Source organism: Camellia sinensis, chromosome 7, assembly GCF_055761805.1.
Source record: "Camellia sinensis isolate YWXY chromosome 7, ASM5576180v1, whole genome shotgun sequence".
In the NCBI taxonomy this organism is placed as follows: domain Eukaryota; kingdom Viridiplantae; phylum Streptophyta; class Magnoliopsida; order Ericales; family Theaceae; genus Camellia; species Camellia sinensis.
In genome coordinates this window covers 96,502,006-96,529,169 of record NC_138967.1, presented here as the reverse complement: position 1 = coordinate 96,529,169, position 27,164 = coordinate 96,502,006, and positions in this window count along the sequence as shown.

Below are 27,164 nucleotides of genomic sequence, written 5' to 3'. Positions count from 1 at the left end.
ATCGAGGTTGACCCTTCAAAAATCAAGGCCATCTTAGAAATGCCACCACCAAGGACTGAAAAGGAGGTGCGTTGCTTTCTGGGTAAAGTGCAATTCATAAGACGGTTTATCTCAAAATTAACCTTGAGTTGTGAACCACTTTTTGGTCTCTTGAAGAAAGGCAAGAAATTCCAATGGGACGGCAGATGCCAAGCTGCTTTTGAATAGATCAAAGAATATTTACAGAACCCGCCCGTGTTATCGCCCCCAGAGCAGGGGAGACCGTTGATATTGTATCTTTCAGTGACTGAGACCACGATGGGTTGCATGCATGCGCAAGAATCAGAGGACAAGGTGGAGAGGGCTATCTACTATCTGAGCAAGAAGATGCTAGACTATGAGACTCACTACACACCATTAGAGAAGGCTTGCTTAGCTCTGGTATGGGCTACCAGGAAGCTGCGGCACTACCTGTTAGCTCACTCTATAATGTTGGTTTCACGCTTGGATCCCATTAAATATCTTTTCGAGAAACCGGCACTTACGGGTAGGCTAGCTCGTTGGCTGTTGTTGCTTTCTGAATTTGATCTGAAGTATGTGACACGCAAGTCAGTAAAAGGAAGAGCGGTAGCGGAGTTCCTTGCCGACCACCCGGTTGAAGGGGATGAAGCGGTTGAGTACCTCTTCCCAGATGAAGCCATTCTGCACATCGAAGATGAAACTTGGATGATTTACTTTGACGGAGCGTCAAACCAGTACGGGTATGGGATAGGAGTGTTGCTGATAGCGCCTGACGATTCCCGTATCCCTTTAGCATTCAAGCTCCAGTTCAAAGTCTCGAACAATGAAGCAGAATATGAGGCATGTATTGCCGGCCTAGAAGCAGCCCTAGAACTAGGGGCAAGACGGTTGGACGTCATTGGGGACTCGAACCTTGTTGTGTCTCAAGCAAAAGGAGACTAGAAAGTCAAAGAGGAAAAGCTGATAATTTACCACCAGACCTTGGATTTGTTAATTCCTCGGTTTGAGAAGCTAAATTTCACCCACCTAGTAAAAGAGAACAACAGGTTCGCAGGATTCACTAGCAACTCTATCTTCCATGATAGACATCCCGTCCGGAGTCCGGATGCGTCCAGTCATTATTGACCAGAAGTTTGCGCCAGCATATGAGTCAATTTCCGCCATAGATGAGGCTCAGGACGACAACCCCTGGTATTACGACATTTGGAACTTCTTGGAGAAGGAGGCATATCCACCAGGGGCAAATGCCAAGGATAAAAGGGCAATAAGAAGAATGGCTGTTCAGTTCATCATCTGCGGGGGTAAGCTGTATAAGCTCTGTGTAGAAGCTGAAGAGTCGAAGCGCCTGATGGAGGCCATCCACGGAGGAGAATGTGGGGCACATATGAATGGGGTAATGCTGGCCAGAAAGATCCTCAGACAGGGCTACTACTGGTCTACCATGGAAGAGGACTGTATCGGCTTTGTTCGGCGATGCCACAAATGCTAGATCCATGCAAACCGCATGAACATCCCGCCATCAAAGCTGTACAACATGACGTCCCCATGGCCGTTTTCAGTTTAGGGAATCGATGTGATCGAGGCTGTTACCCCGAAGGGATCGAATGGGCATGAGTTTATCCTGGTAGCGATAGATTACTTTATGAAGTGGGTTGAGGCCCAATCTTATGCGGTGTTGAAGGCTTCACACGTCACAAAGTTTATCAGAAACAACATCATCTGTCGCTACGGGATCCCAAACGAGATAATTTCAGATAACGGTTCCCACTTCAAGAAGGAAGTGATAGACTTGTTAGAAAAATACAATGTGGCTTTTCATAAGTCATCCACATACCGGCCGCAGACCAATGGAGCAGTTGAGGCTGCCAACAAGAATATCAAGCACATATTGCAGAAGATGGTGTAAACCTATCGGGATTGGCCAGATAAGTTGTCGTTCGCTCTGTGGGGCTACCGGACTTCAATTAGAACTTCTACTAGGGCGACTCCGTATTCATTAGTCTATGGGATGGAGGTCGTCCTACCTATCGAGATAGAGGTTCCGTCATTACGAGTATTGGCTGAGTGCCAAATAGCTGAAGCAGATTGGCAGCAGAGCAGGTTTGAGGAACTCATGCTCTTCGATGAGAGAAGACTGAAAGCACTGTACCATGTTCAGGGTTATCAGCGCAGAATTGCCCGGGCTTTCAACAAGAAGGTTAAGTCCAGGAATCTAAGGGAAGGAGATTTGGTGCTCAAAGACAACCGAGCTCCCATCCATGACCCAAGGGGCAAGTTCAGACCCAATTGGATGGGTCCCTACATCATCAAAGCTATCTGGGTGGGTGGAGCTGTGGTTCTGATGGATCTAGATGGCCTAGAGTTCTCCCAACCGATCAACATGGACAAGTTGAAGAAATATTACCCTTGAGAGGCTCGCTAGGCCGAAAACCCGAAAGGGCGACCTAGGCAAAATTTAGAGCATATAAAAAATTGGAAAATATAAAAACTGAGCTCGCAAGGTTGAAAACCCGCAAAGGGCGGCCTTGGCAAAAGTTAGAGCGTAAAAGGAGAGTGAAAATACTCAAGTGAACCTAAGCCCGAACTACGTAAGGCTTGATTCCCATCCTTGGGATACGTAGGCAACTTCATCCTGGAGTTCAGCCATAAACTTTTCCCCGATCAACTTTGTCCAGTTGATCATCTCGGTCATCTTTGTCTATTCGGCATTCAAGAGTTCAGTCAAGGTCTCCGGTACAATGCTTTGCAGACTAGGGGCAACTTTCCGTTGCTATGCAGTGCCGCGGTACTCTTCACACTAGGGGCAACTTTCCAGTTGCAGGGATCTGGGGTTATGCATCTCAATGACAGATCTCAGGCATGTCCAGTTCTGATCCACACCGAAAATGTTTTTGAAAAGTTTTAATAAAAGTTGACTTTGTTCAAATTAATCCTTCTACAACTAAGACCATTTTTGGACCAAAGCAGAAAATTTTCAGTGCCACAACCTTCAATTTCATTGATTTCAAAACGGAGTTCTCCTGCTCTTGCATACAATCGAAGTTGTTTTTTTTTATTACATTCATAAAAAAAACTTGAAAGTACTAATAAAGCAATAAATCCGGGGCATAGTCAAGTCAGTGACCCTGCGCCCCCTCCCAGAGCTAGTCGAAGTCTCTGACGCCAAGATGGGCCCGACCTGTGCCTCCTCATTGAGCCAATCCAAGCACTCGTCAGATAAAGTGCAATTAAAAGTGGGAGCGGGGGCCAGGAGTTCTCTCGTCCTCCACGCGGTAGCCTGCCGAGCAAGCTGGGCGCCTCGGGCTGGGAATGCAGCAGGATACTCTATCCCCTCTGGCGGGCAGGTCTGATAATGGCCAAATTGGCACCGAATCCGGAATGGGAAGTAGAATACACAGTGAGTGAGACCAATCAATTGAATCCCAGTCTGCCGGGACATGTTGTCACTCATTGCCGGAAGGCTCAGCCAAGGGCATCGCTAAGCAATACGGTCTGCGGACAAGCGGCACATCCAAGCGAACCACCATCCCTCATCAAGGGCATTGACTAGACGGTGCTAGAAGAAGTAGCCGCGAGCTGAATATACTGGGCAAGAGTCCACAACCTGCAGTTTGTCCATCAACCATACCTGGGAAGGGATGAAAAAAATGAGAGAATAAAGAATAGAGAGGTGTACGATGAGAGAAAAGTGAGAGTAGGGCTTTTGTGAGAAAAACAGAGCTTGAGGGTCGAGTGATGTAAGCGATACATACGTAAGATTGGGTGGGAAACATTACCTGTAGTAGCAGTGGACTCCCTGCTAATCTGGTCGTCTCATGACGATAAAAGGCGTCTAAGCCCATCAACGTCTCAGCCAGAGTCATGGCAATACAGCTCTTGCCCTCCTTCAAGCCTTGGGCAACCTCAGCCAGCCGGACACTAGACCCTCCGGAGCCTGAGAGAAATAGAAAATGAGATAGCATGCACAAACAGAGGGCGTGTCGCCGGAAGCCTTGCCAATGATGGTTGTTGCAATCACTGGCATCATAAAACCGATCGATCAAACTCGGAATATCCAGCATCCCGTCACAAATCAGAGACCGAGCGTCATGCATACTGAGTCCACACATTTGCCCCAAAGATTGGGCATAACCAAAATTAAGTTGGGGCAGGAGCTCCTCGTCGCGCTCGGACTCCATTAAGGCTCGAAAATCTTCAAAGGTAGGACATATCTCTTGCCCAGCGAAGCTAAAGACATGCGTCACCGGATTCCAAAACCTCGCCGCAGCATGGAGAAACGGAAGGTGCAATGGGGTACGACCCAGAGTAAATAGTGCATTTATGTCGAAACCCCGGAAATTCAACTTTTCCGAGCCGTCCAAGCTAACAATCCAAGCTGTGAGATTTTGAGCAAAAAACTCTTCCATTAGAGCAAATCAGTGTGGAATTGAGAAAAACTACGAAGCTGATGTCTTTTGTAGAAGATAAGGTTGGGTGGAGGACAGGTGTCAATATTCTGGTGATTCCTTCATTCATGGCCGGCCAGCCAAATATTGTGCCGACCGGCCATAACCTTTTGCCGACCGAAGAAATTTCTAGCCGATGGCCATTTCTTGTGGCCGATGGCCTCTACCCTTGGCCGACAGTCTTCCTCCTTGTTCCCTGAGCTGTTTATGCTAGGTATTGGGGAATTCCATCACCTCCAATCCCCCCCGGTGATCGATTCTTGCGGAGTCACACCTGTCTACTTATCGAGTTATTGTACATTTGCTTATCGAGTTGTATTTCACTCTCTTTAAGTCTTTGATTTGTTTATCGAGTTGTACTCACACTTGATTGGTTATATCATGCCTATGCTTTGCTTATCGAGTTGTAAGTCGGTTCACTACCTGATTATTACGATGCAAGTACTCAATGTTCAAAACAGGTTCAATTTCGTTCACATTGTAGTGTGATACCTTGCGATGCGATGCATAGAAAATTTACAAATGCAAGATCTTTTGAACAAAATGGTTGTTTCATTCCCATCACATGTTTTGCAAAATATGTAATTTCGATAAAGAATAAAACCTGCCCGAGGCAGTGCAATGTGCTTAAACTACTAGTAAAAAGGAAAATAAAACATAGAATGGCAGGGTAGCAAAGTGTTGGAATTGATACCAGTAAAACTCCCCTTGCGGCAAACGCACCTTCCGCGCCTTTGTTCGGGTCAACTACACGGTTTGGCACCTTCATCACTCGAGACAATGCGGGAAAGCACACTTTTGAAACGTGGACCTTCGAGTTGACCTCAGGCCACAACTTCTACGAGCGATGCTCAGTACGTACGAAGAATGTCCCTTCCCGTATCCTTTTCATGTCTTGTGGATTCCATAAATTGTTTCAATTATGCTGTGTTACAGTACTTTACATTCCTGCATTGTGAATGATATGTTTTCACTCACATGTGTTCAAGTTTCTCTTTAAACACATTGCTTGCGTAGACCGCATGTTTTATCTGCGTAGACCGCATGTCTTGCTTGCGTAGACCGCATGTTTTATTTGGGTAGACCGCATGTTTATAATCAATTCCATTACTTGCGTAGACCGCATGTTTTCCTTGCGTAGACTGCAATGCTTTCCCTGCGTAGACCGCATGTTTTCCCTGCGTAGACCGCATATTTTACTTGCGTAGACCGCATGTTTTGTCTGCGTAGACCGCATGTTTGCAATCAACTTCATTACTTGCGTAGACCGCATGTTTTGCTTGCGTAGACCGCATGTTTGTAATCAATTTCATTACCTGGGTAGACCGCATGTTTTACCTGCATAGACCGCACGTTTTCCTTGTGTAGACCGCAATGTTTTCCCTGCGTAGACCGCATGTTTTCCTTGCATAGACCGCATATTTTATTTGCGTAGACCACATGTTCTGCTTGCGTGGACCGCATTCCTGTGTTCAATTTCATTACCTGCGTAGACCACATATTTTACTTGCGTAAACCGCATGTTCTACTTGCGTAGACCGCATTCTTATGTTCAATTTCATTACTTGCGTAGACCGCATGCTTATGATCAATTTCGTTGCCTGCGTAGACCGCGTGCTCCACTTACATATCTGTGCCTTCACAGCGTTGTTATGCTTCCCACTTGCTTTGCGTTGTCACGCATTTCGAGTGCATTATTATGCATGTTGCTAACGATATTGTACCTGTTAAGTTTTTTTTCTTTGCAGGCACGATATTGTATGTACGGTTCATTTAAGGCTGGTACAACCCGACGAACCGGACAGGTGTAGTATATTCCGAGTGAGACGTATCGAGAGTTACATAATTCTCTTACATCCTTTCTGCATTATAATGTAGTTTGGTGTATGCTAGCTTAAAATTGTCGCATGCATGCTTCATTACAGTTTTCTTTGCATGACCATAAGTTATGTCTGGCTCTGTGCATTGTCTTGCATTTTGCCCCTGCCGTTGGGCGCATACCTTGTTTGTCTTGCATCCTTTGTCTAAGTCTTCGGCCTTGTCAAAAATGGGTCGTCTCTGGGCTTTGACATTCACTCCCGTCATTGTTATGACTTCCGAGTTTTGTCAAAGAGGGGCAACTGTAGACACCCCATTTTTGACCGTCCTCAAGGCTTGGACGTTACCACTTGAACACTCGGTGATCCTCTTTGTTTGTGTTTCATCTTGAGTTCCCGAAAGTCTTGGCTGCGCGCCTTGCCTCATGATCTCTCGACTAGACTGTTCCGTGTTTGGTTTTGGCACAAAACACTTGTGTTTTTGCCTTGTAGGGCGGGGAATGGCTTGTTGGCCATCCCCACATTCCACCGGCCTTCCCCTAGCATCACCGGCTGTTTATGGGTGCCACCGGCCATGGTTTCTTAAAACCAATGGCCGGTCGGCACTATATTTGGCCGGCTGGCACTTTATTTTGTCGGCAACCTCTTTTGCTGGCCGGTGTGACTCCTTTGCACCCTTGAGGCATGGTGCATGCCAGCTGTGCCAGCTGGAATGCACCATCACTCCTCCCCGTGCAGTTTTTGGCTGGTGTGAACCATTGAACCCCCTTTCCTTCTAGAAGCTTGAACCCTTTGGCCAAGCTTCATGGGGAAGCTTGGCCAGCTGTATTAGCTTCTCCAAGAAGCCAAGAACCCTTTACACCCTTTGCCCCATTCATCTAGCTTCTTGGAGAAGCCTAGAACCTTGGCCTTTGCCTATATAAGCACTCATCCTCTCCCTTTGTTTGGGGTTGGAGCTTTTAAATCAAAAAACCAGAGCTTTTATATCTATATATCTGATATATCATCCTCTCTCTCTATATCTCCATCTCTCTCATCCTTAGGGTGTGTTTGGAAGCCTAAAAGTGCATTTTGACCTTACTTTTGCACTAACACACGCACCATTACACCTTGCTCCGAGATTGAGAGGCATTGAGGGTTGTTTGTTGAGGTTTTGGACTGATTTTAATCAGTAGAGAGTGGCTCGATCATCTGTTCTTCAAGGTTTCTTCAAGGGTGAGACATTTGCTTTAGTTTCCCCAATCTTGCACTAGTTTTCTACCTGTCTTGCATGCTGATTTAAGCTTTGTGTATAACATGAAAAAGTCTTGTATTTTCGTGCTTAACATCTTTCATTAAGGGCGTTTTGGCATTGGGGGTCAAACTCCCCCTCTTAGGCCTCTTTTGGCCCCTTTTGGTGCCTTTTCTTTAAGCCTTGTTGACCTTTGTTGTATTGCTCTTTTCACCACTGAAATCCAGTGGATTTTCAGTGGTGAAGAAGATGGTTTGTGGTCTTGCATAGGGGAGGGACACCCCTCTCCCCTTTTGTCTCTCTTTTATCCTTGTTTTGGCTTAAAGGGCAACATGCATGCTTGGTTGTTTTTGGTCCCATCTCAGAGGTTTTTGGGTGCCTATTAGTCATGTTATATCTCTGTGTTTGGTTGGATTTGTAGCCCTTAGCATGCATCTTGTACTTGCTTTGTAATTCCTTATCTTGCCTAGAAATGTGCCGTGTGTTTAGCCTAGTATATATTCATGATTTGGCTTAGCTTATTGAAGCTTTTGGTCATGATTTGTCATGCTTTAGGCCATTTAGCCACTGTTTTTGTCATGTTTGTCGTGTTTTACATAGCTCCTTTGCATTCTAGAATTTTGGCCTTGAGCGAATGAGTCATTAGCATGCTTTGGTTAGGTTGTTTAAATGATTTGGAGTCACTTCTTATGCTATTTCAGTCCCTATATCATGCTTGTATGACAGCATTTATCATCCTTTTATGCCTTGAGGTGTTGTAGTTTTGTGCCTTGAAATGGGCATTGTGCATGCTTGTATGTTTAAGTCACTTGGGTTGCCATTCATGAGGGTTTTGGGGCGTGTTTTAATGCATTAAAACTCTATTTTTTTTTGGTTGTTTCATTCATACCATGTGTGGTTATGATAGTTGTGGTAGAAGGCTTCTTTTATGCCTTAGCCTTATGCTCTTTGGTATGCAAGTTTGCATGAGTATTTGCCTATCATTCCATCACTTTTGGCCACTGTTTTGGGGTGTGGCTGAGGGTCCTCCATCTTAGTGTAAGTCCATGGATCGTATATTTGCATCTTGTAGTATGCTCATGACATTGCATGTTGTGGCATCCTTATGGTTTGTGCATTGTTGCATGCCCACCTCTTTATATACTTGCCTATCTAGTGTGCATTGTAGTATTGCTTGTAGTGTTGCATGCTAGTGGCATTGCTATGTTGTTTGCATGATAGTTTGCATTGCATCACATTTGACATGTTTTGCATTTTAGCTTCTTGTTGCATTTTTGAGCCATGTTTGCACAACATGCATTGCATTGCTTGGTTTGGGGTGTCAAACCTAGTGTGAGGGTGAGAGGTGTTCATACTACAAGTGATGAAACGCATATCAACCCTCGGTCACCGAGGCCCTTGACTTTGACATGATAGGGTCTTGGTTCTCACTTGTGTGTTGCATGCATTTTACATTGAATGGCAAGTTTGGTCCCTTAGGCTATCATGCGCAATTGATGGCCCAAGGATCAAGGACCATGCTCCCCTGAGTTCAATACATGATAGGGAACATGACCACGCTTACATGTGCTTGAAATTCTATGCCATGCACTACCTGTCCTCTGCTGCTGTCAAAACTGTTTTCTGCAGGAAGTTTTTGCCGACCGGCAACAGTTAGTGCCGACCGGCCATTAGAGAATGGCCGATAATTTCATCAGAAGCCGACGGCATTTTACCATGGCCGGTGGACATTTCACTTAGCCGGTGGTGTTCTACAGTGCTCATTGAAGATACCCTGGGACTTTGGCAGTTTTCAAAGAAGCAGAAGGCAGTAGTGCTATGGCTATGGGTTTTCGGGCAAGATGGATCGAGCATGCATCATTCGCGTATCCCGAGGCAGGGCTGCGGCCGTCTTTATTCTGCATTTAATTTGTTAAGTTAAAGGGTCTGTAATAATTAATTAGATATGATAGGTAATTCATTATTCGGGACTGTATATTATTTATTCGGTCCCTCCGAGCGAGGGCAAATTTGTAATAAATGTGGGTACGTATGTGCATGTCTTCCAATCCCACATCTTTCTCCCCTTTTATTTACCTGCTTATGATGGTAGACTAGTGCATATTTAAATTAGCATACCTTATGCTTAGCATGCGTGCATCCATACATTTGTCTTACATGCATCAGGCTCGGCGCATCATGCTAACTGCATTAGTATTTCAAATCTAACTTGAATACATGCTACTTGTGCATTTTCACATGTCATTCATAGACTAGCCGAGCCTACTCTAGTGACATTCCGTTTGCGTTGCATTAGGCATTCCAACATGGACATGGATCATGCATTGATTGCTAACGAGTTCTTTGTTTTGGCACGGAGTACGATGTAAGTATTTATGCTTTAGCATCCTTGCATGCGTGTGGGTGTTGCCATGATAGCATGATTACCATGAGGCTAGCAGCTTATGTGATATAAACTGCTTGAATGCCTGTCGGTGAAGGTTGGATTGCCTGAGTTGGAATAGCTCATTGAAATCCATGTTTTAGCCTACTTGCGAGTAGCAAATTCCAAAACATTTTCCAAAACAAACGGATATGCAATGCTTATTCCCAAATTAGGCAATCTAGTCTATACTTGTTTACTGTGCGCATAACATAGTAATTCTAGGCTAATAATCGGAACAAGAACACATAACGTTTTTAAAAAAGGATGTCACGGGTAGTAGAGGCCGATCTTCGGATCGGGCGATAGGGGGTGCTCATAGCTGACCTTCCCCAATCGTACCCAAGTTCCCGAGCCGAGGCAACTTTGGTGATGATGGACACGTGGCCTTTGGTACCAAGTCAGGGTTTCCTAAATTCCCCCTTAAAAAATATTTAGGTGGCGACTCTGTATCTAGCAAAGCAGTCCATGTTTGGCACTTCTTTTCAAAATCTGTTTCTCAAAACAATTTACCGGATTTGGACTCTTTGGTTCAGATTAAGAACCGTGACACAAATCGAGTCCGAACTGTAGCGAGGGCCCCTCGCGGGCACGTGTCTACACTAACCGAAACAAAACACAAAAATTATAAACATCAAAAGAAAACCACGCGCCATGTGCGAAAAACACAAGCACAAACTACATTTCATGCAGAAAGGATGTAAGAAAATTATGTATGCTAAACTATGCGTCATGCAGAAAAGGTGAAGGGCGACGTACCCGTCGGGTACACCCAAGGTCCCAACCGAGATTCTAACGCGTCAAACGTGGAAGGAGGAAGAGGATGGTGTGAACACTGGGTGCACCCGAATGTTTTTAACCGGTAAAAAATCCTAACACGTTGCACGCGAGAGGAGGAGGAATGGTGTGAACACCGAATATACCCGAATATTTTTAACCGAAGAGTGGTGTGAGCACCGGGTGCACCCGAGTAACAATTGGAAATCCTAGCATGTTACACGCGAGAGGAGGAGGAATGGTGTGTACACCGGGTATACCCGAATGCTTTTAACCGAAGAGTGGTGTGAACATCGGGCGCACCCAAGTGTTTTTAACCGAAGGGTGGTGTGAACACCGGGAGCACTCGAGTGTTTTTAACCGAAAGGTGTTGTGAACACCGGGTGCACCCTTGTGTTTTTAACCAAAGGGTGGTGTGAACACCGGGCGTACCCGAGTGTTTTTAACCGAAGGGTGGTGTGAACACAGGGCATACCCGAGTGTTTTTAACCAAAGAGTGGTGTGAACACCAAGCGTACCCGAATATTTTTAACCGAAGGGTAACAATCTTAATGTGTCTCACACGATAGGAGGAAAGGTGGAAAGACGTGATCCAAAGGGCACGAGTGATTTTGACTAAAACTCCTCTGAATGAACCGTACATACAATATTGTGCATGTGTAGGAGAGAGACTTAACAAATGCGATACAATAAGAATGCATGTTCCATGCAAGACAAACAATCAAGATATAATGTTAATGGCATGTTTTATGCAAGAAACAAAAGTATAAGCATATTCTATGCATGGTTGGTAACGGGAGCATATTCTATGCATAAAAGCAGATGCACGTTCCATGCATGATTCAAAAGCGAGTGCAAGATGAGCATGCAATGCCCGTGGGATGCACATTTTTCAACAACATATGTGAAATGCATATTCTATGCCACAAAGTGAAGTGCATGTTCCATGCAACAACGAATAAGAAGTGCATGTTCTATGCAAGATATGAAAGCATGATTTGAGGGAAACAAACTCGAAAGTATGTTCCGATTCACCTCTCGAAAGAATTACAATGTATTTAAAGGATACACCTCATTCACGTTCACAAGTGATGAACATCGCACCCCGAAAACACAGTTTTAAGCTTCTACAGAGACGTTCTGAACTAAACAATGAACAGTCTCTTCACTTCTTGGAAACCAAGGACACAAAACAGCATCAAGAACCCCAGGAAAGCTGCCGGCCACTTGTCGGCCATGAGGGAAGGCCGCCGGCTATCAGTAGACCTTGCCGACCATCGATGAGCCTTGCCGACCATCGAAGGCAGATTGAGGGAAAAATGGATTTTTCGGCTTGGGCCTTTAAGTATGGGTCACCACACTTCATTTCCTCACTTCCTCATGTCCAAAAATCATCTCCTTCTCTCTTTAGACCTTTCTTCTCCCTAGATTTGTACTTTTTATGCGTTTTCTAATGCGCCACGCAAAGTTGATTCGCCAAATCCCCTTTATTCTATTCACTTTGAACCGATTAAAATTTGATTTCTGTGCTTCTTTCCTCATTTCTACCATTCTAGGCTCGTTCCCCTCGAGTTTCTCTCGAGTTTTGTGCACTTTTCTTGGCTTTGACTTTTTTCTTCAATTTCTCTCTCCTAGGGTTTGACTTTTTCTATGTTTCCCCCTTTTTCTTCACTTTTCACCCATCTTGCACCTATTTTCAGATGGCAGATGAGGTTCCTCATGACGGGGCTCCTCATAAGGTTCCTTCAATAGTTCCATCCGCGCTGGAGGTAGAGGAGTCGATAGCTGATCTTGAGGCTGACTTAGAGGCGAAGTTCGAGCCCAAGGTCGAGCCAAAGCTGCTACCGTTGAGGATAAGGCCTTTGGATACGGCAAGGTATCACCCACAGACACACATACTGCCCACTTCTGAAGGCATCAAATGGTTCACCAAGTTCGCCCGTGTTGCGCCAGAGGACCTTTTGTTGAGGGAGCCAGAGTCTCACTTATCGGCCATTGCCATCGGGGTAAGAACTTTGTCTTCATGTATTTCTGCTTCTTGTACTTCTTCCTTTTGTAACTTGCAATTCCTGCATTTCCTTGTATTCAGATCCACCCATACATTGCCTTTATCTGACCATACACTACTTTTATTTGATGCATTTCATGCATTGTCTTCATCTGATGCATTGCCTTCATTTGCCACAAGGTAAGTCTCGCGCCTTTAGATCATTTCCTTCTTGCACCTAGTTTCAGTGGGTCTAGCATTCGACTCATCAAAATGGCCCAAGGTTTGAAAGAGGGCAAGAGTTATATTGGCTTAGCATTAGCCAAGACTTTGATGGGCTTAGACACCTTCTATCGACGAAAGACCACCAAATTCGCAGGGAGTCTACAACCTCTTCAGGTAATGTTTCTCACCCTTTCTATTATGTGTTTCTCACATCTCTCGGCACTCATGCTCTATTTTTCTCTCAAAATCCTTTTCTCACTTTTCTCTCAACATACATCTCTCTATTCTTTAATCTCTCTTTTCTTTCATCCCTCCTTAGATATGGCTAATGGACATGCTAAAAGTAGTGGACTCTTGCCCTATAAACTCAGCTTGAACATACTTTTTCCGCCAATAGCTAGTGGATTTCCCGAATGAGGGGTGGTGGCGCCACTGGATGTGTAACAGGTCCGCTACTGACATTGCTTGGCGTTGCCCCTGGCTTAACCTGACCGAAATGATCTACAGCCTGACTTGGCAACCTGGCATTGAGCTGCTTGGCCTTACACACTGTGTTTTCTACTTCTTGTTTCGATTCAAACATCAGTGTGGACATGATCAGACTTGCCCAGATGAGGGGGTAGAGTATCCAGTTTCATTCCTAATCCGAGGTTCACATTTGGCTAGATACCTCACTGCTTGGAGGATGAGAGAGCTTTTGGCCCCTGCCCCTAGTTTCAGTTGTGTGCTTTCTGGCGAGTGCCTGACTTGGCTTGAAGATGAGGTGCAGTTCGGGCCTACTTTGGCATCAGAAACTTCCCCAAGCACAAGCGGGGGATGCAAAAACACCTAACTCATCTATGCCCCCAATTTATTGTTTTGATCTTACTTTTCAATTTTTATGCATGTAATAAAAGTAACTTTGATTTGTATCGAGAGTTGGAGAATTTTGTATTGAAATCAATGAAATTAAAGTTGTGAGCACTGAAAGTTTTCCTTTTGGTCCAAAAATGGTCTAAGTTGTAAAAGGTAAATTTTGAGCAAAAATCAACTTTTATCAAAACTTTTCAAAACCATTTTCGATAAGGATCACAACTTGACACGCACAAAATCGATCCTTGAGATGTACAACCCCGGACCCAAAGATCACAAATTCCCCCTTCTCTAAATAGCACTGCACAGCATTGTAACTAGTTCTCAGAGAGGATCATAATTGAACATTCAGATAAAGAATAGGCAAAGATAACATGATCAACACATGGACAGGACAGTTGATTTGGAGGTGTTTACAGCCGAACTTTAGGATGAAGTTGCCTATGTATGCCGAAGATGGAAATCAAGCCTTACGTAGTTCGGTTCAGGTTTACTCGAGTATTAACACTCTCCGCGCTCTAACTTTTGCCAAGGCCGCCCTTTAGGGTTTTCAACCTTGCGAGCTCAGTTTTTCTTTATTTCTAATTTTTTATGATCTAACTTTTACCTAGGTTGCCCATCCGGGTTTTCGGCCTAGTGAGCCTCTCAAGGATCAAGGATAGTATTTCTTCAACTTGTCTATGTTGCTCGGTTGGACAAATTCTAGTCCATCCAGGTCCATGAAAATAACAGCTCCACCCGGTCAGATAGTTTTGATGATGTAAGGACCAGTCCAATTAGGTTTGAACTTGCCCCTGGGGTCATGGATGGGATCTCGATTGTCTTTCAGTGCCAGATCCCCTTCTTTGAGATTCCGGGACATAACTTTCTTGTTAAAATCCCTGGCAATCCTGTGTTGATAATCATGAACATGGTACAATGCTTTTAGCCTTCTCTCATCAAACAACATTACTTCTTCGAACCTGCTCTGTTGCCAGTCCGTCTCTGCTATTTGACACTCAGCTATAACCTGTAGCGACGAAACTTCTATTTCGATTGGCAGGACAACTTCCATTCCATAGACAAGAGAGTAAGGAGTTTCCCCAGTAGACGTCCAGATTGAAGTTCTATAACCCTAGAGTGCGAATAGCAATTTGTCTAGCCAGTCCCTGTAGGTCTTAACCATCTTCTACAGAATATGCTTGATGTTTTTGTTGGTGACCTCAACAACTCCGTTGGTTTGCTGTCGGTATGTAGATGACTTATGGAAAGTCACGTTGTATTTCTCCAACAAGTCAATCATTTCCTTCTTGAAGTGGGAACCATTATCTAATATGATCTCGTTTGGGACTCCATAACGGCAAATGATGTTGTTTCGGATGAACTTAGCCACATGTGCTGTCTTCAACACTGCATAAGGCTGAGCTTCCACCTACTTTGTGAAATAATCAATTGCCGCCAGAATGTATTCATGCCCACTTTCGGTGTGACTACGCCAATGATGTCGATTACTTAGACCGAGAAAGGCCATGGTGAAGTCATGTTGTACAACTTTGACGATAGTATATTTAGGCGATTAGCATGAATTTGGCATTTGTGGCATCGTCAAACAAAATCGATACAATCCTGCTCCATGGTAGACCACTAGTAACCTTGCCTGAGAATCTTCTGGGCTAACATTACTTCATTCATGTGTGCTCCGCACTCTCCCCCATGGATGGCCTCCATTAGGCGCTTCGATTCCTCTACGTCAACACACAACTTGTGCTTTCCCAGATGACCCCTCTTGTACAGTTTACCTTCGCAGATGATAAATTGAACAGTCATCCACCGTATTGCCCTCGAATCTTCGGCATTTGCCCCTGGTGGATAAACCTCCTTTTCCAAGAAGTTCCAGATATCATAAAACTAAGGGTTTTGATCTTGCACTTCATCTGTTGCGGCGATAGACGCGTAGGTTGGCGTATACCTCTGCTTAATGATGATTGGATGCATCCAAACTCCAAACGGAATGTCTATCACGGAAGATAAAGTTGATAAAGTGTCAGCGAACCTGTTGTTTTCTCTTAGCAGATGCATGAAGGTTAGCTTCTCAAACCTAAGAATCAAAACATCCAAAGTTTGGTGATAGATCTTCATCATTTCTTCTTTAACCTTCCAGTCTCTTTTTGCTTGAGACACATCTAGGTTCAAGTCCTCGATGACGCCCAATCTTTTTACCCCTAGTTCCAGGGCGGCCTCCATACCAGTGATACACGCCTTGTATTCTTCTTTGTTATTAGATTCCTTGAACCAAAGTTTGAAGGCTAAGGGTATATGGGAATTGTCGGGTGTTATCAGCAACACACCTATTCCATAACTGTATTGATTAGACGCTCCGTCAAAGTATATTGTCCAAATCTCTTCATCAACTTGAAGAATAACTTCATCTAGGAACAGGTATTCTACCGCTTCATCCCCTTCCACTGGGTGACCTGCAAAGAACTCCGCTACCGCTCTCCCCTTGACAGACTTGCGAGTAACATACTTCATATCAAATTCAGAAAGGAGAAACAACCAACGGCTAGCCTACCCGTAAGCGCTGGTTTCTCAAAGAGATATTTGATAGGATCTAATCTCAAAACTAGAATTACGGAGTGAGCTAACAAGTAGTGCCTCAACTTCCTGGTAGCCCATACCAAGGCTAAACAAGCTTTTTCCAGCGGGGTGTAACGGGTCTCATAATCCAGCATTTTTTTGCTCAAATAATAGATGGCTTTCTCCACCCTATCCTCTAATTCCTGAGCAAGCTTTCATCCTATTGTTGTGTTCGTTGCTGATAGATACAAAATCAAAGGCTTCCTTGGCTCCCGTGGCGACAACATAGGCGGATTTTGAAGATACTGCTTGATTTGCTCAAAAGCAAATTGACATCGATCATCCCATTGGAACTTCTTTCCTTTCTTCAAGGACCAAATAGTGGTTCACAAGTCAAGGTTAATTTAGAAATAAACTCTCTTATGAATTGCACTTTACCCAGAAAGCCTCGCACCTCCCTTTCAGTCCTTAGTGGTGGCATTTCTAGGATGGCCTTGATTTTAGAAGGATCTACCTCGACGCCCCTCTGTGTGATCATGAAACCCAGCATTTTCCCTGCTGTTATGCCGAAAGTACACTTCTGTGGATTAAACTTCGGTCTGTATTCTCTGATCCGTTGAAAGAATTTTTTCAAGGCGTTGTAGTGGCCCTTTCTTTCCTTGGACTTGATAATCAGGTCGTCTACGTTCACCTCGACCTCTTTATGGATCATATCATGTAGAATTATAGTTGTAGCCCATTGATAGGTAGCCCCGGTGTTTTTCAGCCCAAGCGACATCACTCTGTAGCAGTAGGTTCCCCACGATGTAGTGAAAGCAATTTTCTCTCTGTCCTCAGGTGCCATCAGAATTTGGTTATATCTGGAAAATCCATCCATGAAAGGAGAGCAATGCATGGCCCGTGGTGAAGTCCACTAATTTATCAATGTGCGACAGAGGAAAATCGTCCTTCGGACTGGCTTTGTTTAGATTCCTGAAATCCATACACACCTGAATTCTGCCATCTTTCTTTGGCACTGGAACAATGTTGGTCAACTGAGTTGGATACTCAAATACTAGTAAGAACCCTGTGTTTGGTGACCTCTTCCTTAATCTTCAAAGCCCAATCCGAGCATATTCTCCGCAACTTTTGTTTAACGGGTCGGGCCTCGAGCTCAAGAGGGATCCAATACTGTACAATCTCAGGATTGATTCCAGGCATGTCTTCATAGGACCACATGAAAACATCTTTGAAATCTTTTAATAAAGCGACTAAGAACTCGCGCTCCTCTAAAGACAACGTGGACTTGATTTGGAGCAGATGCGGATCCTTCTCAGTACCCACATTAAAAGCAATGATTTCATTAGCAAGGGGTTTTGCAAACCTCTCCTTCTCTTGATTAATCAAGATTTTCAAAACCCAAGGAATTCCTTCCTCATCGTTTTCATCAAAATTTTGAAAATCATGATCAATGCAATAAAAAAGAGGCACAGAGAAATACTCAGAATTTGCAGTGGTATTCTCATCCACAAGGTCAAGCTGATCCAGTTCCTCAGTTACAATCGACCCAAAGAAAAAGGAAAAGGACGACCTAGACAAAACCTCGGCATCCGGGTTATCAATCCTAGGAATACCCGACCTAGACTCAGAAGAACTGGAATCTGATTCCGACTCCACAGACTCTATGGAATCAGATTCTGGCTCACTACCCGACTTAGAACTGTTAGATAGGTAGCCCTCCTCCAGCTGCCAAACGAGAGACGGTGCATCAGATGCATCCAAGATGCTACTAGAAGAGTTCACACCCGGTTCATCCCCAATCATGGAAACGGTCAGGTTATCCCCCAAGCTCTCTGAGTCGATCAGAGGATCCAAAAGGACACGTGCCAGTGCTGCTCCTACTTGAAACTCGTGCTGTTGGAATCACTTTCAGTGCTTTTCGCAGCTTCAACAGTCGGTCTAGCCATTTCCTCCTTATCATTGTCTTGCAGTTGCAAGTCAAAGACAATCTCAAAGCCATGAACCCACTGCTTCTCAGAGTTGAACCAAGGTTCGGGGAAACCACAGAATGGGAAGTCTTCACCCTACCGAACAAAAATGACCATTAAGGGTGCCCTAGATAGATCGGTGCACAAGCTCGTAGCGCTTCCCGGTCTGCTGAGCTTTGGCTCTTCCGGCAATCTCTTTCCCTTTCCTGACCCAGTCCTCTTTGGTAGGTGTATAGCCAAGACCAAAGGCATGCGGATTATGTGGCACATTGACTAATGTGGTAACGCCCTTCCAAACCATCATCAACAGCCAAGATAAAAACCCTCATCAACAGGCACTTCTTCCTAGCCCCATTCCTGTCATGTGTTGGAGTTTGTTCATGAAGTACACAGATTGGGCGCTAACATACAAACCCTTATCAACAGCCAAGATACTTTGTACACCCGGGCTTCAGCCAAGGTAAACCCTGAAAGGAAAACATCCTCTTCGCCATGCACAATCTCCAGCATAGGTGTAGTGACCTTTAGCGGAGGATGTATGGATGAATTCTTGAAGACTATGGCTACCTCTGTCCCATGGGGGTACTTCAGCATTTGGTGGAGGGTGGACGAGACAGCTTTCACTAGGTGCAGCTAGGGTCGCCCAAGTAGTAAGTTGAAAGTGGCCAGAACATCCAGGACATGGAACTCGATATCCTGTTGAGTTGGGCCGACCTGTACTCTGATCTGCACTGTTCCCATCATCTTTTTGCTTGTATTGTCATACGCCCGAATCACCTGGGCTGTAGGCACAAAACTGGCCAGTTTCAGGCCAATAGCATAAGTCGTGTGACAAGGACAGACGTTGATTGCTAACCCGGTGTCGACCAATACCACTGGTACCCACTTTTCCTAGCACTCCACTGATATGTATAGAGGCTGTTGTGTGTAGAGCCTTCCGGCGGCAGTTCCTTTTCTAAAAAGGTCAAAGTTGGCGCAGCGCCTCCCAGGAAGACTAATCCTACCAGTTGTTTCGGGGTGGTATCGATGGATAGCTTAACTTTATCCATTGCCGACAGTATAGCCTGTCTGTTCACTCGCAAAGCCATGAGCAGAACCTAGATAGATATATCAGCTTGAATCTTCTTCAACTGTTTCAACACAGCCTCTTCCTCCAACAGTTTTTTTTTCTATTTCTCTACCTCCTTGTCTTTTCCAGAGGCTTCGGGTTGATCCAGATGCGATGGTTTGAAATATTGGCCACTTCGTGTCATATGGTCGACCTCTTCTACATACTAAGTGTTGTCAGGAAGGTCTTCACCCCAATCCTCATCAGTATGGGCCAGGTGTAGGTTGTCGTCATCCCACCAAATTCCTTCGGCAGCCGACAAACATTTGTCTGGCTTCATTCGGATTACCTTCTCATTACAAATCTCCCTTGCCTTGCTGGTCTTTTCCAGCTTTCCGGTTGTCTCTATCCATTTTTTGTTCAAACCGCTTCAGGACGGCTTCTTGTTCAGTATGTATAGTACTAACAATGCCCAGTTCCTGAGCCAATTGTTTTACACTAGTGTTTTCTGGCAGTTTACCCTTTCCATCGGCAATTTCGGCCATTGCAGCGATTTTTACTTTCTATTCCTCCAACTTCAATTCAATTCCCTCATCTCTATTGGGTTCATCACTTAGCCACCCAGAATTGTTTGTTGACCCATTCAGATCAAACCAGTCACTATGCACGTCCCCTTGATCTTGCTCCTCAAAGAACTGCAAATTGTTTATGTTTTCTTCTAGGTCAGCCAGATCATCTAATCCTTGACTTGGGCCATTCTCTCGAACTACACTGACCTCCATCTTAGTTGGCAACACCACTTCCGGCTTAGCTTAATTGATTGGCACAATATAGCAGTATGGGTTGTACACCCCTTCAAATAAGTCCACAAGGCCTCGGGGCAACGAACTAATATTCTCCATGGCCAACCCATCTTCTTCTACCTTCGTCACCACCACAGGTTTAGGTTGGAGTATAAACGTGTTCATCATGCACAAGTCTGTGCTCTTAGGGATGAACAATGCCGGCTTAGGTAGGTGAGAAGGGGTGATATATATATTGGGTTCATGAGAGACGGCCAGTGTATGGATGAGGTTTATATGTCGGGGTGGAGGGACTTGGTTATGTGGTTAGAGAGGATTTGTAGTGACGTTGGGTTTTTGGGGAGGTGCTATCGCTTTATTGTCAATGAGATCTTGAATCTCATGACGTAACCTATAGCATTGATCAGTGTCATGACTATGCTGCTGGTGAAAAGCGCAGTATTTGGCCGAGTTGTGTTTCAGGGGGAGAGGATCGGGTAGAGGGCGAGGCTCCCTTTCTGATTTGGACCCCTAGGGCTTTGGATAAAGAAATGTAGAGTGGGGTAAAGACCTGTTGAGATCGAGCCTGGTTGGTTGAGGTTTGTGGAGTTGTCTTCGATGTATTGGAAAACGGGTTGGTAGTTTTGGGTGTGGTGGTGACCATACTCACATTCGAAGGCCGTGCAGAGGTGCTACCACTCGTGGTTGCATTGGAGCTGCGTGTAAAGGGCCTTTTAGGCTGTTTCTTCTCATTGCCTATCTGCCCCTGCTTCATCGCATCCTCAATTTGAACCTCTATCTCATGGAGCTCAACAAATGTAAAAAAAGGCAAGACTATCATCTTCTGTAATAATCTCCCTTGCAAGTTATGGACCACCATTTTGATTTGATCCTTTTCAGATGGCTAGATAGTCATTATAGAGGCCTCAGCCCTCTATCGGGTCACAAAGTCCCGAGAAGCCCTCCTTTGGCTCCTGACGGGTCACTTCAAGATCACGGGTAATGACCTTGATCTGGGTATAGTAGGAGTACTATGCAATAAAGGCCTCAGCCATTTCCTTCCAGCTCCGTTTCACAAAGTCTTCCAACTTTGCATACCAGATGGTCACTATACTCGATAGGGTTTGACCAAAAAGTGATAGCTTCTGAAGCCTAGTAAGACCCATTGGTCGTAGGATATCAGAGAATATCCGCAAATGGACCATAGGATCCCCAGAGCTGTTGAACTGGTCCATGTATGGCATCTTGAATCTGTCCAACAGAGTTACTACAGAGTCTGTGTATCCATTCTCAATGTCAGGGATTCAATTCACACCTTGTGTCTGCTTAAAGAGTTTTTCTAGCTTGTTGACCTTCAGTGCAGTGGGGTCAACCTTGAATTCAAATGGCGCCTCAGTCTAGTACACCGGTGCCTTAGAGGTCTAAGGTGGGATCAGATCTACCAGAATGCCTAGATTCTCTTGGACATTGACAATGACCTCGAGTGCTGGAATACCTGCTGGAGGTACATGGGATGCAGAGGCTACTGTTGATTGTGGTTCCTGTTGCTGAAACGTATTTATCACTTCTGCTTGGTGGGCTGTGACCTCAGCTTGGCGGGCAACATCTAGCTGCATAGTTTTTATGGTCTGCTGGAGCTGACGAAGCATATCTTCCATGCTAACTGGGAGATGTTGAGCTATTAGAACTGGCGAACACTCTTTTTCTGGAGTAAAAGTAAAAGACTGAGCCTGACTGGGCGCAAGGGAAGTAAAAGGTGACTGCTGGACTGGCAAATTATGCCTAATCCTCCTCCGTCTCGTAACTGGCGGGAGTGAAACAAACACTGGCTGTCACCTGACAAGATCCCCAGATCTGTAAAGTCTTCTCACATGGGTCTGGAGTGCTTGGGAGATAACAGAATCGTATGAAGTAATTGTGAAAAATCTAACTTGCAAAAAGAAATAAAGTAAAAGAAAGAAAAAATTAGAAACCGCACAGCACCTTGGCTCAGATACTAACATCGCGTAGTTGTAATCATGAGCTGTAGAACTGTACTCAACACTAATTTCTGCCCCCAAAAATTGATGCCTAAACTCGCAACTGATACATACATTCCTGTAGAGTTTCACTCTAAAAGCACATACCAATTAAGTGAGAGCCAAACACCCCTATGAAGGGGTAGGGTTACCCTGTCCTAGTTTTGTCAGGAACTAGGGTTCAATATTCAAGCAAAGTGTTTCACACAATCCTGAATTTGGGTAAGCAACCTGTCCTAATTTGGAACAGTCTTTATGGCTCTCGATATGCTACTTGGTCGATTGGTCAAATGGGTACCTCAGCATGACTACATGATATACCTCTCACACCTAACACCGAGAAGTGAAAGCATCAAACGGTACAACGGTAGTCCAGATCCAAGGGTTGTGTTCCCATCGTGGTAGAGCCCGTAACCGATCAGCCTTTTGGTAAGCTTTTCCAAGCAAGCCTCTGGCAAACCATTCAGGAATAGCAAATGGCAAACACTGTGACGTAGGCACATCGATGCAAATGCAAATGCAAAGACACACATAAGTGAAGATAAAAAGTCATATCATGAGTTCAAGTCAAGTTCTCAAAATCCCCAGTAGAGTCGCCAGAAACTGTAACTCAGCTTTTTCATGCCCTCTTTCGGAAGCTCGAAACGAAGCCCTAAAATTCAGACCCCCATGGTTCTGAATCTAATCTCACAAGTGCAATGTGAAACTGATAAACACCAAAGAGTCCAAATCTGACAAATCGTTTTGGAAATCTAATTTGGAATAAAAAATGCCAAAATTGGATTGCTTTGCCAGATATAGAGTCGCTACCTAAATATTTTTTTTGGAGGAATTTAGGAAACCCATGACTCAAGCCAAACATAGTGGGCTTAAAACTGATTTGTCACTCAACAAAGTGGGCTTAAAACATACATTCGTTGAATCATTCCAATTCAAACAACAAGCCTTCAACCACAGGCATTGAAGCAGTTTAACAAGTAAGCATTTAGCTTCATGGAAAGCATGCTAGTCATGGAAATCACTCATACTCATGCAAGTATGCTAAAGCATAAAAACTTACCTAGTACTCTAAGCTAAGAAGATATGAGTTAGAAAAATATGCGTGATTCCTAGCTATACAAGATGCCTCATACAACACATGCAAATAATGCAATTAATAAGCTCAGCTACTAATATGGCATAGGATCGATTTGATAGCATGCGTTTAAACACATATTCAAAAAAGATATTGAGATAGCAATGTAGTTTGAATGATGCATCGAGCCTCGGTGCATGCAAGACAAGATGAATGTATGCAAGCATAAGATATGCTAATTGAAACATGTCCCTAATCTAACCATCAAAAGCGATTAACTAAAAAGGAGAAAGATGTGGGGTTGGAAGACACACACATTATTACATTTTGCTCTCATGAAGGAGAGTCCGAATGAATAAAAAAAAACTAACTACCAACTAATTAGGGCTAAGCTAATCAAGCTAATTATGCTAATTATTACTAGGGGTGCAACTCGGGCGGGCTCAACCCGAGCAACCCGAGCCCAGCCCGAGTTTTTTTAGGGCTTGGGCAACTATATCTTGTAATCTGGACGGGCTTGGGCAGATTTTTGATGCCCGAATTGCAATTCGGGCCGGGCTTGGGTAGAACCAATGGCCAACCCGAGCAACCCGAACCCGAATTCAATTTAATATATTATATAAATTATATAATATATAATATATAATATATATATAATTTAATAAATTATGTAATATATATAAATTAAGTAAAAGAGTTAGTCTTTATTTTTATTTTTATTTTTTTTTTTGGTTAGTCTTCTATTAAGTAAAAGAGTTAGTCTTAATTTTTATTTTTTATTTTTTTTTGGTTAGTTTTCTACCATTAGATTAACATCTTTTATGTCTACCCTTAGATCTACCTACAGGTTTCTGAACTCAGGCAATTCGGGCAATTCGGGCAACCCGAGTTCAAAATACAAAGCTTGGGCCGGGCTTGGGCAACAATGTTCGGGTTCATGGTCGGGCTTGGGCGGGCTTGGGCAGTGCCAAATACAATTCGGGTCGGGCTTGGGCAGACCCCCAACCCGACCGAACCCGCCCGAGTTGCACCCCTAATTATTACAAACCAAAATGAAATAAATAGTTAAACTAATTAAATAATTTTTACAACACTTAAATGAATCAACTAGTGAACTAACTAACTAATTTATAACACAAATGTAAGTAAATTAAGCAATAAAACTACATTGCCACTACTCCGACTCAGGAAGTGGTGGATGCACATGCTCTGTTTTTGCCCGAAACGACCTCCGTTTTGCTCTCGAAAGCCTCTGTTTGCAGAGTTGAACATTTCTACAACCGTTTTGCTCTACCTTACCAAAATCTATGGAAGCTTACATCAGTGGCTTGCCGGCCATGGATGAATGCTGCTAGCCCTCTATTGGCCAAGAAGGTGGCCTGTCGGCCATCAATAGTGCACGGCCGGCCATGGATGGTGGCCTATCAGCCATTGATGCACTGGATCACCATGCTGCAACAGAGTACAAACAGAGTAAAAAAAGGTTTTTCCAAGGATTGTATGTACAATTCACCCCTTTTCTTCATGGACAAATCCAAGGAATTATGAACTTAAACCACAAACCACCAATCTAAGCAACTTCACCGCATGATGGCTTGTGCTTCAAGGTGTGCAAGCTCAATGAATGCAAAACAAGACACTCAAGAGCCATCACCCTATCATACATGATCAAGGGCAACGGAGACCTAGGCAAGTGGCACATTTCATCACTTTTGAGTATGAAATGTCCCATTTTTCTTGTGTTAAAATTAACGTCCGATTTGAACACATGCCATGTAACACAAAGAAATGCCTATCTTGCCAATTTTGTTTACACATTTTAGTTACCAAATCATTTTTTAATCAATTTGTCCATTGGTGAGTGTCCTCTATGATGAAAGAAGTGTCAACCAAAGGATAATATAAGGCAAGAGAGAGATCATGCCATTAAAAATGAACCCTTAAAGAGGATTAAACCATTAAACATGACCTCAATCTCAAGCTTAAATGATCCTAAGCTTGAAATAACACTCAAAAGCAAATGAAAGAGTGAAGCAAAGAGGGCGGTTACAGAGTTTATGGTGTTGAAATGGAGTGAAAAACAACACCAGAAGATGTTGTCAACTCAAACAAGAGGTGTCTAAGACACTAAAACACAAACTTGTGAAGACTATTACACCACAAGCATGCAAAACAAGACTCAAATGAACTAACAAGCCCAAAAAAGAGCTAAAGCAGGGTATTTTAGAGGCTAAAACATGCTGGACTTGAGCTAAAATAAGCTAGAAAAACATGAACATATGGAGTTAACTAGGAAACCAAACAAGACTCAAGGAAGGGAGGCTAACCCCTCCAATTTTGGACTTCAAAATAAGTTTTTTCCCACTGAAAATACTCTGAAATTCAGTGGTTAAAGGCCCAAAAAAGGATGGTTCAAAAAATGGGAAACACTAGTGGAGAAGCCTTACAAACAAGGTACAAAGAAGGGTGAACCAACCCCTACCTTAAAATGGCTTCAAACCACAAATTTTAGCCCATTTTGACAGAGTTTTTATAGCTCAAGAATGGCTCAAAAATAGTAGGAAAAAAAAAGGAAAATAACAGCACAAAGTAAGCTAACAAAGCAATTATTGTACCTCTTGAAGAGAAGAGTGATTCTAGGCAACCAATCAAGCCAAAAACAACTTGTAGAGCTCCAAGAGGGCCTCAAAGAACCTCAGCTCAAAGGTGATCACTTTTGGATACGGGTTGGTATGCAAAAGTGCAGTGTAAGCAGGCAAAGGTGTAGAGAAATGCAAGAGAATGAGAGAGAAATCTAAAGAGAGGGAGAGAAAATTTTGAGTCTTAAATCTTCCAACCTCAAAACATGAGAGAGGGACTCCCTATATATAGAAAACAAAAATTCTATACAAGGAGATCCAGCCCTCCACGTATGGACAAATGCATGCATCTGTGCAACCGGTTTGCACAAAATTTATGCGGAAAATGCTGGTGGCCGGCTGGCCATCAGTGATGGTCGGCAAGGCACCATTGATGGCTGGCAAGGCACATTAGTGGCCGGCAGACTAGAAGGTCTGGCTGGTAGCCTTCATAGATGGCCAGCAGGCCACCAAAAACTGAAGGAGGGAAAGACCAAGACATAGTCCAAAAAGGAGACAAAATGGATGCAGGGTTTAGAAGGTTCAAACCTGTGGCATTCCGCTGAGGACTTTGAGCGCTTGGCAAGCAATCAGACTTGTCATCAGATGTATCTGCAAGAACATCCAAGTCTTGAAGGGCCATAAAAAATGGTGTGTCTACAACTCCTAACCCGCGCATGGGGCGATTTTAATTGAGAGTGGTGTTAATCGGCAACTCACGCGTAAGGCGATATTAATTGAGGTAGAGTTAACTTTTAACCTGCGTAGGGAACTTATATTAACCGAGGGCGGCGTTAATCGTCAACCTGAGTAAGGCACGATATTAACCAAGGGTGGTGTTAACCACCAACCCATGGAGGGGGCTTTATTAACTGAGGGTGGTGTTAACCTTTAACACACACATGGGGTGGTATTAACTAAGGGTGGTGTTAACTGCCAACCCATGTAGGGGGTGATGTCAACCGAGGTGGTGTTAACCATCGACTTGAGCAAGGGGTGGTATTAATCGTAGGTAGTGTTTACCGCCACCCTGCGTAAGGGGCAATGGTAACCAAGGGTGGTGTTAACCGCCAACCCACATAGGGGGCGGTATTAATCGAGGGTGGTGTTAACCGCCAACCCGGGCCGTGATGACCCCGCCATGACGACCCCGCCATGTATAATATTTTACATTTAATTAATTAAAGAGATTTATATTTTAATTAGTGATTATTCTAATTTAATTTGGGATTTAAGAGAATTATGGAATCTGATTCATATATGATTCTATTAAGGATTTTTTTTTGGAATTAGAAATTGAAAGCCTAAATGGCTTATGGTGGTAAAATTGATGAGTTGAATTAG